This window comes from Acinonyx jubatus, chromosome B3 (genome assembly GCF_027475565.1).
Source record: "Acinonyx jubatus isolate Ajub_Pintada_27869175 chromosome B3, VMU_Ajub_asm_v1.0, whole genome shotgun sequence".
In the NCBI taxonomy this organism is placed as follows: domain Eukaryota; kingdom Metazoa; phylum Chordata; class Mammalia; order Carnivora; family Felidae; genus Acinonyx; species Acinonyx jubatus.
The window spans coordinates 45,888,062-45,907,404 of record NC_069386.1 but is presented as its reverse complement, the minus strand read 5'-3'; positions in this window follow the sequence as shown (position 1 = coordinate 45,907,404).

Genomic DNA, 19,343 nt, shown 5'->3' with positions numbered 1-19,343 from the left:
CTCATTAAAGGGGATAGACAGATGGCAAATAAGCATATGAAAAGATGCTTCACATCATATGTTACTAGGGAAAAGATATGCCACCTGAGGAAGCTAATCAGTTAACAGTAAATAGTACTGTACATGCTTCCCATCATGCTATCTGCTTATCTTGGGACTGTTTGAAGGGAAGTTCTGAACACGCATCAATCCCCTCTCCACTCCTCCCCATTCTCCAGGGATGCTCTCCCAAATTTTCTGCTACTTTTTTCCTTTTCTTTTTTTTTTTTTTAAGATTTTATTTTTAAGTAATCTCTACATCCAATGCAGGGCTCGAACTCACAACTCCAAGATCAAGAGTCATATGCTCTACCAAGTGAGCCAGCCAGCTGTCCCCTGTCCACTACTTTTCTTTCTCTCTCTCTTTTCTTTTCCTTTTTCTTTTCTTTTCTTTTCTTTTTTTTTTGTTTGTTTGTTTGTTTGTGCACCACTTCTCAATTTTAGCTTTGGACTTTACTCTGGTTAACAATAGATAAAACTGTACTATTTCATTCTATTCCTTTTGGAGAAATATAGGAATGAAGTTGATATTTAAGACATTAAGAAAATGCATTCAACTTCGGGAAAAAATAAGCATTCTGAAGGAAAAAAAAGAGGAGGCCCTGGTGTGATGTTAAATGTAAAAATAAACTAGACACACAGAAAAACAAGATAATTAAGAGCTAAATATTAGATTTGCTTTTTGGCAAACTCTAGCAAAATGAACTCCTTTAGGAAATCTAAGAAACACACACACACAATACAATATTAGAAAGGGAACAACCAACCTGAGCAATATAAACTAATTTCTTAAATGATATATTAATAAGTATAAATACCTCCATGAAATTATTTTTCAAAAAAAAATAGCATTAACTTAAAGTAGAAATCCTGAAAAAACTAACAATTGTGGAAGTAACTGAGGATGTTAAAGACCCATACAAGGAGTTCACTGTTGAATACTTCCAGACTGCTCCTCCAGACATTATACAATTGATAGTTCCTGCGTTGTGTAAAACCTTCCAGAGTATAGAAGTATGAGGAACTGCCTGATTTCTAGGCCTTCATTCCAAAGCTGATAAAGATAGTGAAAAGAATTAAAAATTGGAGACCAGTGAGGACAAAGAAAAAGACTAACCTCTTTTGAATTAACATAATAGCATATGGAATTTACTAACACATTAAAATATGAATATACCACAATCTAGTTGAATTATCCCCCAAATATAAGAAGGTTCCACATAAGAAAATGTATTAATATTGCAGGTTAATTTAATGTTTTGATAGTTTATTTATTTATTTTGAGGGAGAGAGAGAGCATGAGCAGGGGAAGGGCAGAGAGAGACAAGAGAGGGATGCTGAGCACGGAGCCCAATGCGGGGCTGGATCCCACGACTGCAGGATCATGACCTGAGCTGAAATCAAGAGTCAGATGCTCAACTGATTGAGCTACCCAGATGCGCCTAGAGCAGGTTAATTTTTAAACATACCTCTCAACTGGTTAAAATCAGAAGTTTAAATAGGGCTAGAAATCTATTTCCCTAAAATGGTGAAGGGTATCTATTCCAAAGACCTAATCAACATTATATTAGATATATGGAAAATGTCTTTGAAAAATATTAAACTAATAAATTTTACTTCCCTTTTAAATCGCAGTCCCCTGACAGGCTTCCATCTCTCAAACCAGCAGGCAGATATTTGATTTCTATGGCTGGGTGCAGAAATGTTTTGAAGTCTTTTTTTCCCTTTCCTTTTGGAAACTAGCCTGGATGAATGTTCCCCAAGCTTTCCCACAGAACTGGGCCTTGAAGCTGATGCTCTTTAGCAGGAGGCTTTGGTGGGGGGGGTGGGGGGCGGTTTGGGGCAAGGATCTGACAGAGAGGAAGTAAAAGCCTACCATTTCCAACTCAAGGGTGTGGAAGGGAGAGGGAAGTGGGAAGAGGGGAGACAGTTTGAAAGAGTGCAAGGTAAGAGATACTGCTCCAACCTCTCCTCCTTGGGGGCCTTTGATGGCTGGGATAAGTAAGCAGGGATCTGTTAACATGAGTGAACTTCAAGGACACTCGTGTAGACCTCTGGGGGCAGCTACACAAGGCAGGTGGTGCCTTCATCAACATAAAGGAGGGTACCCTGGCCTAGCATCATTCCAGAGCAGGGAGGGTCTCTCTTGCAGGCTCCTGAAGGGGGTGGAATCGGAAAGCCAGGAATCCTGCTAGGGACTCCTTGTGGGGAGGAGCCTGGTGACTGCAGCCGAGCTGAAAGCCCAGCTGAAAGAGGCACATGGTGGAATTCAGAGGGTCTATAAGTTCAGAGACTGAGGGCTGTTGGGTCACCAGGCTCTGACCGAGCCACCAAAGAGATCAGCCACAGCCCTCACCTGCCAATGCCTGCAAAGGTTGGCAGTCACCAGGCAGACGAGGGGCACCTCGGGAGAGATTAGTGAGGATCTGAAGATACCACACACATCGGAGGACTTCTCTTTCACTGGCATGAGACACAGGCAGCTGCCTACAAGATCGGTGATGGTATGGTCCGGTGGGTTAACAGTGTATCTCATTAGTGCAGTGATGCAAATCATAGCATAGGTAGAAGCATGTCCTCAGGTTTATGATCTGAATATTTATCTTGCTGTCATTGATTGGTTAGAGAGCTAAACTTCAAAATAAAAGGCTGAAGATAAAAGAGAATATTTGATCACTGGAAGGACACCAACTTTAAGTTTTGGAAACATGAAATAAATTGGAGAGGAAACAATTGAAAACCCCCATAGGCAGTCTCAGAGCTTCTGCCTAATAACATAAAAGTGAAAGTGGAGCTTTAGGGGCCCCTGAGTGGTCCAGTCAGTTAAGCATCCAACTTTGGCTCAGGTCATGATCTCACAATTGGTGAGTTCAAGCCCCTGGAGCCTGCTTCAGATTCTGTGTCTCCCTCTCTCTGTCCCTCCCCAGCTTGTTCTGTCTCTCTCTCTCTCTGTCTCTCTCTCTCTCTCTCTCTCTCAAAAATAAATAATAAAAAAAAAGTAAAAGTGGAACTTTAAAAAGTAGTCTTAAGCGTGTAATACATACATGATCCCTCCTTGACAAAATAAAGTTTGTCTTTAACATTTGCACGTTCATAACATTGTGACTAGAGGTAAGATATTATTTATTCCCATTAAAATAAAAGATGCTTGTGGCTGCTTGCTTTTATCATTATTTGACATTGCTTTTAAATTGTGGGTAACACAATAAAACATGAAATTAAAAGATGTAATGATTAGAAATGAAAAGATAAAACCATTGTTATTTGCAAGTGGTATGATACTCCTCAAAAACCCAAGAGAATCAGTTGAAAATCCTTTAGAGTGATGGCTCTCAGATTTATCTGCAAATTAGAATCACTGGCAAATGCCAAAAACTCCTGGTGTTCAAGCCTCACCACAGAGTCTGGGATTTAACTGGTTGGGGATGGGCTTAGGCTTTGGAAATTTAAAGATCAGCAGGTGATTCTTTTTTTTTCCCCCCTAATGTGCAAACAAGTTTGGTAATGGCTGCTTTATAATTAATAAGTGCGTCCAGTAAATTGGTTGCAATGAAGAGAAGTATACAAAAAACAACTAGCTTTCCGATCCTAGAAATAATCAGTTAGACAATAGCACAGAAAAAGGGATCCCATTTATAATAGCAACAAACACGTAGGATGCCTGATAATCGTTTTAGCAAGAAAAGTATGCTATTTCTGCAAAGTAAATTATAGCATTTTATTGGGAGACATAAATGCAGTCTTGAATGAATGGAGAGACGTAGTGTGCTCTCAGATGAATTTATAGATAGAATGAAGTTTCTAGGAGGATTAAGGGGAGAGGGGTTAATACATACAATCCTAAGAGAGTTTAAATTTGGATAAACCAACTTTTTAAAAGTTTTTAAAAAATTGAAAACTAACAATGGACAAAATTTGCCTTCCTAGGTGTTGAAGTGGGTCTATATCTGGTGCAATTCTGGTCTAAGAATAAGAAGATTCATAGAACAGAATAAATAGTTCAGAAAAAGACCCTGGAATATTTGGGAGTTTATATATGCTAAAGACAACAGTGGAGAAAGGAAGTACAATTCAAGAGTGGTACCTTAAAAATTGATGAACTATTTGAAAAATTCGTTAAATGTTGAATTTTCACTCTCACTCAAAATAAATGCTTAATAAACTAAAGAGTTGAATAAAAAATAAAGTAAAAAAGAACAGACGAAAATATAGGTAACTTTTGATATATGGTTGGGAGAAAATAGTTAAGCCAAAAGGTAATAGGGAAAAAAAACTCATCCAAAAAATCAGAAATAATTTATTACATAAAACTTCAAAAATCAATATGTAGAAAGAAATAAAACTAAAAGGCAAACAAACTGGAAGAAAACTGTTGCAACAAATGATAAGGGATTAATATCCTTAATTCGTAAAGTGTTCTCAAAAGAAAAAATTGAAGTCGCAAAATGAAAATGATCAAAAGACATAAACAAACAACACTCTTAAAAAATATACAAATCATGAAGATATTTTCAGCCTCACTAACAACCAAGAAATATCAATTTAAACAATAAGACACCATTTTTAATTTATTATACTGGCAACATCAGGAAAAAAAATGTACTCACCACAGGTTTTGTGGGACAGCCAGACAAACCCTAAAGAGACTGTAGATTGATTCTTATCTTTCTGGAAAGCAAATTGGCAATATATACCCAGAATCTTAAAAATTTTTTTTTTCCCTCTGACACATAATTCTACTTGTAAGACTCTATCTTTTGCAAATAGGAAAGGATTTTCTTCAGAGGAATAGTCTGCAAGGCATTATTAGTAACAGTAAAAAACTGTGATCAGCCTAAATTTCCTGCACCAGAGAAACAACCATGATACATCCCTATAGTGTAATAGCACCCAACATATACATTATTTTCACAATCAGAGAAAAATGCTTTCTAACACATATATCAACACATATATCAAACTTAAGTTTTACAGCTAGTGGATTTCACTCCTACTTTTGCATTATCTTCAATACAAATACTTTTTTTTTACAAGTGTTTGTTTTATAATCAGAAATAAGAAGAAAAGGACGAAAATAAAAAAGACCAGTGACGACTATTGTAGAAAACTCATATTTATCAAAGCATCAGAATCAATAGATAAATAGGAAAAGGACAAAATAATTTACATAAGAGGAAGTTAGCCCTGTACATATACAATGTTGTTCATATTTGACTTCTCTGGTAATAAATGCAAATTAAGCCAAGTTAAGGCATGAGTTCATGACTGAGGTTAAATTAAAAGCATAAAATAATTTCCAATGATGAACAGGTTTGAGTGAAATTAATTCCACCCTGAAAAGCATGGGGCAGTGTCAATTAACCCAATGGATCTGTAAAGGCAATTTGGTTCCACGCATGAAGAACAGTAGTAACGTTCATATCTTTTGAAAACTCAACTTCCTTATTGGGATATACTACTAAGGAAATTATTCAAAATGAAAAAGAAAGATAAAGCTATCCACATCCATCTTACTTAAACTATTAAGGTAGAATATAAAGAACAAGATACATCATGGCATATCAACCCAACAGACTGTTGAAATGCTATGAAAATAAAGAAAAATGTATTTTTACTATCCTTGAGTAGAGAATAATGCACAAGGAAAACCTGTATGCAGACTGACTATGACATTTAAAAATAGGCAGGAAAAAAGAGTCAGAAACTAGGAAGGACAACAAGAGTGTCTTAAGGTGGTAAAATCATAAGTAAACGTTTTTTATAATTTAATTGAATCTCAACATGACTTTGTTTTTTGACAATGCACAAAAATCAGAGGGGAAAAGTATTAGGGGGTGGATGAAGGGACAAACAATATTTGTATACTAATTACCTGTACATTTAAACATCAATGGTGACAGGGACCTACTTGTATATACACTTATAAAGTAGGCATTACCCTCATTTCCTTAAATGAGTAACACAGCAGCCTTAAGAGGCAAATAACTTGTTTGAAATTACAAACTCTGGAATGAAGATTTAATCTCCCTTCTGACTCTACTGTGCCACCTGACTTTTAATGTGTAGACTCTACTGACAATTAACTTCTATTTGTTCAGACCTCTTTGGGTATGGTGAAAATTATGGACCATCTTCCTCAGAAAAACTCACATGCACACACACGAATTTGCATATTCAATACCTTCCAAGGATAGGGTCATCAAACACCATGGCTTCTGGCAAAATTGTTAAGAATATCACCTTTTATTCTCAAAATTGTTCTGGTTTGGGTTACAAATTATATATAGCTATTTTTAATTATAAGCCATAATTATATTCCTTCCTTTTTTTCCCCTTTCCCCAATCTCACTGGTTTGTCCTTAATGTCACCACTGGTGTAACCTCTTCAAGTAAAGCAACCAAAATAGGGAGTTTTCTCCACCTATACTGTGTGGGCAGGGAATTGGGACCTCTGTGACTAACCATCTACATTTCATTTTGTACCATGTAAGTAGCCTTCACCTGGGGAAGTTGAAAGCAGAGGTCTGAAAAAAATTGGACAGTAGGCATTGAGTAGGTTTTGGCTGGGTAAGAGGAAGAACTGGGCATATACACAGCCTCTGGTCAGGACTCACTAGCTGCCCACAGTGGACACCCTGAATACCTCGGAGGGGGTTAGGAGATGATGAGTTCTAGATAGTTCAGGGTGAGCAATATGGTGCTGGGACAAGGTCAGCCGCCAGAAGACAACATTTTTGCAGATATTCCAGTCATGCTCCATGGCCACAATTGGTCTGCCTTTAAAGTGGCCTCTTTAAGATAAAGATATTTAAACAAACACTGAAGCTGTGGCCACAGTCCACTGAAGTGGGAAGGAGTCTGTAGCATCACATGGAGAGAGCTGGTTCCCAGAGAGCCAGCACCAAGCATCCTCAGGCTTGCTGGGTGGGAGGCAGACGGGCCCAACACGTCCCCTCAGCAAGGAGTCCCTCAGGACGTGTGGCCGCTGAGATTCCCACAAACAAACAAGGCAGATAAGCATCATGTTCCCCACAACTCTCTTCTCAGATGCAGGGATATGCTAAATACTAGCATCAGCGGCAGAGAAAAAGGGCTTCAGGAGACCTGTTGGACCAGACCAATACCATTTGTCCACATCAGACAAAGCTGGAGAAACAGATTAGATACTGGCTCCGGAGGAATTGCGCTGGTTGCTGGGAAGCTGGCCTCAGAAAGATGCTGCTGAGAAGGCCTTGTCCTCAGAGCCCAAAGGAAATTGGGGGAAATCATGAAGGCTATTACTGAGAAGCATTGTCCACAGCGAGGGTGGAGGAGATCGTAATGGACAAGAATGTGGCGAGGAAAGGCTCCTACTTTTCTCTGACTCAATTTGTCCAAAGCAAGGGTTCTTAACCTGCGGACCTTGGACTCAGAAGAAAAAAAAATTCTATTTTCCTTAACTTCTCTTAAAAGTTATCTTTTTATTGAGAAGTTGACAGTAAGGACTTTCTCAGAGAAAAAAAAAATGTTATCCTTTTCTTTCATTATGAATATGAACAACCAGCCACAGAGGTGGGAGCAGTACCTGTGACACCAACTGACATCATACATATTTTCATACCACATTCCAGTTGTAAATATTTCTTAATATCATTTATGTTCATTAATTTTTGAAGATTACAGTAGTTATTAGGTCTGCCACTAGGTCTTGCTTATTTTTGCATTAAGAAAGCACATACATAGAGAGATATAGATATAGATATATGACATACGATATATATATATAATACTATATCACAAATATGGTTTTTTGTATTATTTTAATAGTTGTATCTCAATATAATGGATTTCCTTTGTCATGCTATGTATTTTATGTATTTAAGAATGTTATTCTGGATGGAGTCTACAGACTTCACCATACTGCCAAAGAGGTTCATGGCATAAAACAATAGAAACCCCTGGAAAGCAAAATCAGCTACTTAGTTTTCATTATAGGTTGCTCTTGTAGCAACCTATTTCTGTTGTGAATTGGTAAATAATTGTGGAAAATATAACTGAGCCGTTTCCTGTTAGGCAGTTTTCAATAGATGCCTCCAGAGAACCCACTTGGCAATATTCTATCTTCATTTAGTTATTCTTGTTTTGGGAACTCCTTTCCTTGCTGCAATGTGAATTCTTCTACTTTTCAACATATAGCTCATGTTTCATATCTGGGCAATGGCTGTAGGTCTTGTAGGCCCAAGAAATATGACCCTCCCACTTCCACCATGGGCTTGATCAACACCTTAGATTTTGGGGTGATTTTTCCCCAGTCTGCTCCCTCTACACCACCTCTCCAGAGGAAATGGATACTGCATGAGCACTGCTTATATTTTGGAAATGGTTGCTCAAGATTATAAGCAAATACACTAGAATCAGACTTTCCGAGTTATAAAGAATATGGAGGGAATGAGGAGACATAGATGGTACCATCAATGGAAATAATAATGGATGGCATGTTGAAGGCTATTGTACTTTATAGAAATTCTTATTTAACTCTCTATATAGAGTAGCTGACATATTATCTTCTGATTTAATTTATAGAACAATCCTCTATGGCAGATATTTTTTTAATGTAGTCACATTTATTAGCCTTTGACTTTATAGTGTTTTCTTTTGTATCTTGTTCTTTTTTAATTTATTTAAATTCAAGTTAGTTAACATACAGTATAGTCTTGCCTTCAGGAATAGAACCCAATGATTCATCTTTTACAAATGACGCCCAGTGCTCACCCAAAAAGTGCCCTCCTTAATGCCCATCACCCATCTAGCCCATCCTCCTACCCACCTCCCCCCCATCAACCCTCAGTTTATTCTCTGTATTTAAGAGTCTCTTATGGTTTGCCTCCCTCTCTTTCTTTATCTTATTTTTCCTTCCCTTCCCCTATTTTCATCTGTTGAGTTTCTCAAATTCCACATGAGTGAAATCATAAGATATCTGTTTTCCCTGAGTTATTTCACTTAGCATAATACCCTCTAGTTCCATCCACGTTGTTGCAAATGGCAAAATTTCATTCTTTTTCATCACTGAGTAGTATTCCATTGTGTGTGTGTGTGTGTGTGTGTGTGTGTGTGTGTGTACCATACCACATCTTCTTTATCCATTCATCAGTCAATGGATAATTGGGCTCTTTCCATAATTTGGCTATTGTTGGTAGCATTTAAGGCAGATATTAATGTACACATTGTTTCTAGTAAGGAAACTGAGGCACAAAGAAGTTAAGTAAGGACATTCAGCTAAATGGCAAAGCCAAAGTCTGAATCCATGCCATTTTCACACCTCATACCCTTAACCATTATGCTAATTTGCCTCTGTAGGAGGCAAATTCTTTCTATATATAGAAAGGCAAATTCTTTCTATATATAGAAAACCCTAAAGACTCCACCAAAAAAACTACTAGAATTGATAAAATCAATAAAGATGCAGGATATAAAATCAATGTACAGAAATCTGTTACATTTCTATACACTAATAATGAAGCAGCAGAAAGAGAAATTAAGAAAACAATCCCATTTACAATTGCACCAAAAAGAATAAAATATCTAGGAATAAACTTAACCAAAGAGGTAAAGGATCTGTAGCCAGAACCTATAAAACTTTGATGAAAGAAATTGAAGATGATACAAAGAAATGGAAAGACATTCCATGCTCACGGATTAGGAGAACAAATATCGTTAAAATATCTATACTAACCAGGGGTGTCTGGGTGGCTCAGTTGGTTGAGCATCCAACTCTTGATTTCTGCTCAGGCTGTGACCCCAGAGTCATAGGATCAAGCCCTTGCATCAGGCTTTGTCCTGAGTGTGGAGCCTGCTTAAGATTCCCTCTCTCTCTCTCTCTCTCTCTCTCTCTCTCACTCTCTTTCTCTCTCTCTCTCTGTCTCCCTCTCTGTCCCTCTCCCTCACTTGTTCACTCTCTCTCTCTCAAATAATTTTTAAAAATGTCTATACTTAACCAAAGCAATCTACACATTTAATTCAATCCCTATCAAGATACTAACAGCATTTTTTACAGAGCTAGAACAAGCACCTAATATGTGTATGAAACCACAAAAGACCCCGAAGAGCCAAAGCAATCCTGAAAAAGAAAAACAAAACTGGAGGCATCACCATTCTGGACTTCAAGTTATATAACAAAGTCATAGTAATCAAAACACTATGGTACTGGCACAAAAATAGACACATAGATCAATGGAACAGAATAGAAAACCCAGAAATAAACCCACAATTATACGGTCAATTAATCTTCGACAAAGCAGGAAAGAATATCTAGTGGGAAAAAGAATCTCTTCAACAAATGGTGGTGGGAAAACTGGACAGCCACATGCAGAAGAATGATCCTGGACCACTTTCTTACACCATACACAAAAATAAACTCAAAATGGGTGAAAGACCTAAGTGTGAGACCTGAAACCATAAAAATCCTAGAAGAGAGCACAAGCAGTAATGTCTCTGACATCAACTGTAGCAACATTTTTCTAGATAAGTATCCTGAGGCAAGGGAAATAAAAGCAAAAATAAACTACTGGGACTGCATCAAAGTAAAAAGCTTCTGCACAGTGAAGGAAACAATCAAAAAAACTAACAGGCTACCTACAGAATGGTAGAAGATATTTGCAAGAGACATATCTGATAAAGGGTTAAATTTTGGACTCCTTCCAAATCTCTAAAATGCATAAAGCAATGTAGAAATGAAAGATATTGTCTATGTGATATTAAGGTTAAAAAGATTACTAAAAGTAAGAGCTGAAAACCCAAACTTAATAGAATTATAATGTGATTATTATCCAACTCAAAAGACTTCCCTACAGGTGGACCTTAAATGCTGAACCCTCTGCTCAAATAAACTTGGCAAAGGAAAGGAGAGTCTTAGGGATAGAAATTAGATTAAGATCAAAGTTAGAAGTATCTGTTATCTTAAGGAGCTTCCAAAAAAAAATAGATAGATCTCTTAACATAATGCAGGTCTCACCAGTTCAACAAAAAGTAACGATTACATTTACCTCCTTCCCACTCCACCTCAGGCAAACATCTGCTGAATAAAACAGTAGTTTAGAACATTCCTGTTCCATTAAAGATCACACTTACCAAACAAATTTAATCCAATTGCAGGGCATATAAACATGATTCAATTTAAAATAGATGAAGATTTTGTCGTTTCAAAGAGTGGAATCTTTGTTGTTTCTTCCCAAATCTATGGTGATATTCAAATTTGAGAAAATGTGTATGGTGGGTCAGCTGTCACATGTGGTTTGGAATTAACTTTTCCAGAGGTTTTTAAAATTGGTTGGGTTGTTTTTCTCTGGGCCTGGACTATGCTACAGAGATGAGGCCCGGTGCCCATCTGCATCTCTTTCCCCAAGACCTTGACTTGCATTTGGCTGATTCTCAGCATGTGTATGTCTTAATTGAACTGTGACAGGTGGATATGAATAGTCCATGCGTGAAGGTCCCTGTAGCAGTATACCCCACATTGGGCATCAAATGGAAATAACCTCACTGAGTGTGCCGATACCCCCTCTTTCCATTCTGTTTCCCCTCCCTTTGCTTCAGGGCAAGTGCATTCTGGAGCTCCCTGTGGTGCACACTGGAAGGAATAAGCCCGTGAAACAATTTGCATTTGGCCTTCATCCAGGGTCCAGAGTCAAGATTATAGTGAGAAGCTACGGCTGCCTGGAGCATGACACGTTTTAAAAAAAATACCCTAGTGGGTCTTTTATGTTTGGACTTAATAAGTTAAAAATGAAAGATGAAATGAGAATGTATAAAGTCATGTGACTCAAAATGTACAATTTACTCATTAGTCACTTAAGCATCAGGTAGAGCAGTGAATACAGGCCTGATTACAGCGTGATTCTGGTGTTTCTTTGGCCCACTCCTGTTGGGGTATTGCTGGAAATGTATCAAGGAGCAACGGGGAGGATGTTTCTCCTCATTCTGTCTCCAACTTCTTTCTTGGTTGCTGATCTGTATCCCGCCTTGGGTTGCATGTCACTTGCCCCTAGTATCAGAGTTACTTAATTATAGAGAAGTTATGACCTTGGCCTTCACACCCAGGGTCCTCCTCACCTGGATTTCCTTCCATGGCTCTGACTCAGAGGTGTGTGTGTTCAAAGTGCAGGTTCAGGAGCCCAACTTCCCGAAATCTAGTATGTAGTTTAGATTTAATATGTTTGTATAGGCAACCAATGAATTACACTTTGGGAAATACTGCTTTAGCTATGGCTATTTCTAATTGACAACTTTCAGTTTTCTCTACAATGACAAAATGTAAAGTCTCCTCTCCTCCCACATGTCTCCTGAGGAAATTTCTTGCTGTAGCTGCTTTCACCTGGAAAATGCTTTTCCATGTCAATCAGCTTCTATTATAATCAGTGGGAAGAATCGTAGAGGGTATGGGTCTGCATGGCAGCCAGACAAAATTCCACAGGGCTTCAACATAAGAAACTTATTTCACACCATTCTGGAGGCTAGAAAGTCCAAGATGAAGGTGCCAGCTGATTTGGTTCCTGGGAAGAATTCTATTGGCAGCTTGCAGACATCTGCTTTCTTGGTATGTTTTCTCTGGTGTCTCTTATAAGGACACTAATCCTTTTGGGTCAGGTCTCCACACTTATGACCCCATTTAACTTAACTACATCCCTTAAGCACATGGAGAGTTAGAGCTTCAACGTATGAATGGGGAGGAGGTGGGCAATTCAGTTTGTAACAAACAGTAGACCACTTTGAATCTGGGTGGAAGTAGAACTTTCATGTCTTGGAGTTACGTGACAAAGGTTTCTCCTAAAAACAGATATTGTTGAAGGAACCTGAGAGTTGAAGGATAGCCACCAGTTGTAGCGGGGGGGGGGGGGGCAGTAAATTGAGATAACCCTCTGGTCCCACCTTGTTTCTATGCACATGAGTTGTGGGCAGCAAAAGCAGCCTGGACCATGTGACTGCACTCTCAGCTCAGACACTTGGTGAGGGCCATTAAGGACAAGCCGTGCAAAGAGCTGTAGAGAAGCAAAGAGGAATCTGACCATCACTGCCCCCAAGAAAGCTCAACTGGCACCTATTAGGGGTAAGGGGATACATACCAAGTTGCTCTGCTATGTAACTTCATGGTTTCTCAATGCTATGAAGCAATACTTTCTGGAGGGATCAGGGACAGCTTTAGAAGATGAGGCATTTGAGTAGTTTTTTTAAATTTTTCTAATGTTTATTTTTGAGAGAGAGACAGAGCAAGAGTGGGGGAGGGACATAGAGAGAGGGAGACACAGAATCCAAACCAGGCTCCAGGCTCCAAGCTGACAGCACAGAGCCCCACGCGTGGCTCCAACCCACAAACATGAGATCATGACTTGAGCCGAAGTCGCATGCTTAATGGGCTGAGCCACCCAGGTGCCCTAGAAAATGACACATTTGAATAGTTTTGAATAATAAGGTTTGGGTTTTGACAGGCAGAGATTGAGGAGTGGCAGAGAGGAAAGGAAAAAGGAGGGTGGTTTCTAAAGAAGAGGTAAGTTTGAGAGCAGAGGCCGAGGCTGGCTATTAAATGTGTGGGGTCCAGTGCAAAATGAAAACGCGGGACCTCTTATTGAAAAAAAAAACAGGGAAAAAAGAGCCACTGAAGATACCAAAATACAAAACTTCTTCCTTTCTTCCAGTTTCCCAACTTGTCATGGTGGGTTTTTTTTGTTTGCTATTTAGTGTTGTTTTAAGTAAAAAAAAAAAAAAAAGAAAGAAATTACAGTTTTAATTTATTAGCATGGATTTTATGGTTCCTTTTTATATCGTGCAGTGCCAATTTAAAATGCCAATGTAAGAGTATTTTAATCCTCTGCCAGAAGTATCACAATTTCGGAATTTTTATTTCACGGTCTGCACATGCATGTGCATTTCTTCCCCGAAACAATGGAAACACGGCACAAAACTGACTCAGCTGCTTTGATTTCACTCCTTGGCAAGCGCATATTCTACAGACAAAAGTCTGCATTCAGCTCTCCGATGAGTAAGGAGAGACTGGAAGGACCAGGAATTGTGGGCTCCTTTTCCGTCCATGTCCTCCTTCTCCACATGCTAGTACATGGAAAAAACAGGGACAAGAGAAGATATGAGAGGCTTCCTCAATCATCTGTGTTCCTTAGAACACTATTGTCTTCTTTCCATGTTGAAAGCCAACTTCTCATTCAAACAAAAGGCATGGCCATCGGGGCTGCCAGCACACCCTCTTTCTCAGTCATAAAGGTAACACGCTTCTTCTACACTGGCTTTGGGTCTCTGTGAGGTTCCACTCCCCACTCATTGAGAGGCCATCAGAATTTTGTGCTCAAGGGTGCATCACAACGACTCCGTGCAGATGGGTAGGAAATCAACAGCGGAGACACCCACATTTGATATATCTCCTCGGCTCCTGTGCATGTTCCATTGACACACTGGATTTCACTTAATAAACACAACTCAGAGGTAAAATATTTAAGAATTTAAACATGGCAACAGTAGGGGCATTAAAGCAAGTTGAAGTTCCTTCTGAGCATGGGGTCCTGTGTGATTGCATAGGCCACACACCCAGGAAGCTGGCCCTGGAAAAGGCATAGAAATAGAAAGGTTTCTGGCTTAGGGCAAGTTGATGAAGGATGTTTATCTTGAATGTAAAGCATAAGACACAAAAACTTAGAAAAATAATTTGGACCAGATCCAAGAGAGCCTTGAATGCCATAGCCCCAAGTCTGGGCTTCATTTAAATGCAGTGGTGGGGCTGGAGGTTTTGAATAAAAGACTGGCATTGTCTGAAGAGGGCTTTAGGAGGAGGACAGCACCAGTTGATAAAGTACATCAGAGAGGGTAACATAGCTAAGTGGGAAGGAACCGGCTGTGAAGTCATTACAGCAGTGTAAATGAGGTCCAGAATTAGGGCCGTGGTCAGAAGTAAGGAGAGGGGTTCCAGACACAAAGAGTCACACTTTGAAATTCAATTTAGAACAGTCTTTTCTGCACTGCTTGTCTGGTTTTGTTTTCAAACTTAAAAGTTTATTTTAAAAATAAAACTTTCTTTTCCCTTTGGAATTCTGAAGTTTCACATGTCTATGAAAAAATTACTTGGGTTTTAGAAATTTACTTTGGAAGCTTAAGGCTGTCAATCAACTTATAAGCTATGCCCTGAGTACTTGCAACCCTCGATGCCACTCCCCACCCCCCAACCTCCACTTCGCCCCCATAGAGCAGTGCTAGCAATGTCCCAGTGTCTCAGTGTCGGGGGATATGTTAGAAAACCATACCCCATGCAAGTAAGGTTTAAATGTTTCCCATCCTAAATAAATTTCTCTTCTCTATTTTGGACCATACGAAAATGATGTACTAAGAGTAACAGAAAAATCTAAGTGAAAACATCCTTTTTGGGAATTAGAGGATTAAGCTCTACCTTCAACTAGTCTTATCAAACCTTTGGAGGTAAGCGTGTGAAAAGGGATTCCTGGAAGTCCACAGGGGCAAAGTTATGTCCTGGCGAGCTGTGTGTAAAGTAGTTAGATGAAATTTAGCCTGGCTCTGATCGAACTCCCAGTTCTAGATTGGGTCAGGCCACATCTGTGTTTGTTTAATGCGTCAAAAGGCACATTTTACAAAGGAGGAGGTAGGCAGGGTTTTCTAGTTCACACCTTGTTAGGAATATTCCTTGACAATGAATGGGTATAAACACATGTTGTGCGCAGTCATCAAATGCTTTGTTTGCTTTTGTCCTATAGATTCAAAATGTTTGCTGAGGTCCATGAACCAGATACCTTTTTTTTTTTAATTTTTTTTTTAAACGTTTATTTATTTTTGAGACAGGGAGAGACAGAGCATGAACGGGGGAGGGACAGAGAGAGAGGGAGACACAGAATCGGAAGCAGGCTCCAGGCTCTAAGCCATCAGCCCAGAGCCCGACGCGGGGCTCGAACCCACGGACCGCGAGATGGTGACCTGAGCTGAAGTCGGACGCTTAACCGACTGAGCCACCCAGGCGCCCCCGCCAGATATTTTTCAAAATAAAAAGGATTCATTGTTTTCGCAGAAGCACAATTTTGCCGTGGCTCTGAGAAGATGTTTCTAAATACTCCATCCACAACTTCAAGCAAGGGCAACAGGCCTTGCAGGGCTCTAAAACACTTCTCACAGCAAATCCTTACTTTAAAGATACCATAAATGTCTCAGTCACATTTGGTGTTCTGCGGTCCTTGGTTACATCGTGTCATTTCTTTTCTTTTGTGTTCAAGGATGATCCAAGTGGTTCTGAACCATCTGAAGCTTAGATAAGGCATGTTGATGCCTAGGAATGAGGACGATCTAGAGGGAAATTATGTGGCACCTTAAGCAGTCATCTGGCAGTCCTCAGGGCTGGCAATGTGTGACAGTACATTCATCTTGGTGAAACAGTAATTCTCAAGGAGAGACAATTGTGTCTCCAGGGGACATTTGACAACGCCTAGAGGTATCCTGGATTGGGGAGGGGGTGTTACTGGCTTCTTGTGGGTAGAAGCTGGGAATTCTACTAACCATCCCACAAGACGTAAGACAGCCAGGTATCTAGTTCAAAATGTTAATAGTGCACCCTTGTTGAGAAACCCTGGTATAAATTAACTACTGATTAAAGGAAGGGTGCCATTATTCCTGGGGATACCCTGACCCCTGCATCAAAACCTGAAGGATTCCCTGTCTGAAGTGATGGTCCAGCTGGTAAGGTGGAAGCTGGCATCCACAGGAGTGATGAGTCTTCCAGGAATTCCCCTTCCCTCGCAGGGGAGGAATGCATCTTTAACTGACAACATCCATCTCTAAAGCAGACATCTGTTATTCTCACTGTCCAATGCCCATTCCCTTCTCCACCTGGGGAGAGCACCATGCTTTTCCTCTGAGGAACTACCCTTCCCAGAGCCACAGGGTGACTGACCATGGAGCAGAGGCTAGGATGGCAAACACTGAGCCAATTCATTCCCGAAGAAACTGTCTGTATGAAGCAGTACCTAGATTCCCAGAGCAGCTTTTTTTTTTTTTTTTCCTTTCCAAAGTCTGGTAGCTCAATCTTATTTTTTCCTCTCTTTCCACCACACTCTTTTGATGATGCCTGTGTGTGTGTGTTTCAGCTCACAAGAACAGGCTGTAAACAAAGAACCAAAATGCCTCCAGGCCATTGTTCTGAGAGACTGGGTGGTGTCACGGATTAAGATAATACCAGATCTGCAAGCTGCTCCATTTCAGGTGCCTGGGTTCTGGAGATTTATACAGACCAACTGCACAGCTCCAGCCCAGAGGTCCACCCCTGCTGCTGAGCACTTTTGTACACCGGGAAGAGTGGTCAGCACTCCATGCAAGCTTCAGCTGGTCCTGGAGCCCCAGCCCTGTGAGCACAGATATCCTCAGCTCAGAAAAACAAAGCCGGAAAAGTGTGAAAGGAACCGGGAAATACAGTCCGAAATACCTCTGATTTCCTTCTACTTGTTTGCTGGGCAACTCTTTTAACTGAACACATGGTGACACCACCGATGGTGGGGACACTGTCATAAGTTGTGTGTTTGATACTTAGGGATAATTCATAAAGAGTCCCTCAAAACTGAATGAAAATATCATAAAATATTTTCTAATAATTTTGTATTCCATTCTATTTTTTTTAATTTTAACTACAAAAAGAATACTTCTTAGTGTACAAAGTGCAGACGTAGACCCCCTCACTCCTTCCTCTCCTGTCTTATTCATTCCCTAAAAGAATAACCACAGTGAAGAGGTTCGTGTATGATCTGTAGGTCATTCCAGATATCTTTTCCTGCCTACCCGAGCACACATAGTTTGTTGTTTCCCTTGGAAATCATAAAATCAGGATCACACTCTCCATATTCTTCAGCACTTTCTTTTTTCCCCCCACAACATACCTCCTTCTGTGTCAATACATAGACATCTTATTTCATTACTTTTTAAATTTGTATTTTATACACTACATCAGCACATTACTGGTTAATTTCTGAATCACTCATACAAGCTGATTAAACAATAATGGTGATTCTAGGACCACCTCTGGCTAATCTGGGTTTCTCTGCTAAGTGAGGATCTCCTGGCCTGCTGCCCATGATGTATTATTGTCCTTGTTACAAAGAGCAGAAATGTGCCTCGAGTTATTTCCTCCAACCATCAAGCCTTCAGGGCCAGGGGAAGGACCTGAAAGAACTGCTCAGCAGAGAAAGGTAGAAGGTCCTGGAAGCACATTCCTCTACCAAATGAGACCCAACGAAATAGAGCAGCCAATTTCTCCCACACATCCCCTCCCCCAACCTGCAATCAGCAATAATTTTGGAGAAATAAAGCAAATGGATCGCTGCATTCCTACACGTCTATTGCACTTGACTATTCTTTGCAAGAGCTACTCAGGAACAAATGTTTGGAAAGGAAGTTGGCCGGCCACAGTGTCTTTTTTTTTTTTCCTTTTTTTTTTCCCTTTTAACTTATTCTGCTGCAGCTGCAAAATAGAAAAAGAAGAAGACAAGAAGAAAAATCCAACCTTCCTCAACCAAAGAGCTTTCTGGGAAAATTCTTCCAACTCCATTTTTTTTTTTTTTAAACACTTGCATAGTATACATTTGTGTTCACACAGGCTGAATCTTGATAATCTGCTGAGACCTTTTAATTTTTTTTTTTTTTTAGGTTAAGGATTTAGAGATGTATTTTCTCACAAATCCTCTGAGTCAGGATTAACCGTTGAATTCCTTGGCTCCTATGTAGTTTTAAATGAGCTCTAAAGACAGCTTGTTTTCTTAGCGGTTATTCCCAGGTGGGCTAACAGGCAACATTAATATTGACTATGACTAAGTTCTTTCCACAGTCTGCCTCAGTGTTTGTGTTTAGCATATGAAACCTTGGCCTTCCCTTCATTGTCTGTATCATTGCTGGCCTGTGTTCTAACAAAGAGTAGCAAGCATCATATTACAGAGTAATTGATTCTGGTATCTTAGCATGGCACAGGAAAACCCTTGGGTCCTTCCAAATCTGCCCTCCAGCCTCATCTACCTCACTGGGAGAACACCAGACCCACACGAAATCCCTTCCATTGTCCAACATTGGGCCTCCTCATTCTACAATGCCCTGACCTTCTCCCCTGCCACCTGCCAAAGTTCTCCCCATCCTCCCAGGCCCAGATCAAGGGCCACCTTCTTTCTGACATTATTCTTACCCACGTCTCCCTCTTGCCCTCTGTAGGCAGAATTAAGCCTCCACATTAGGTGGCATTTTGTTTATGCTCTTACATGTTGTGTCATGTTAGTTTTCAATAATCCTACCAT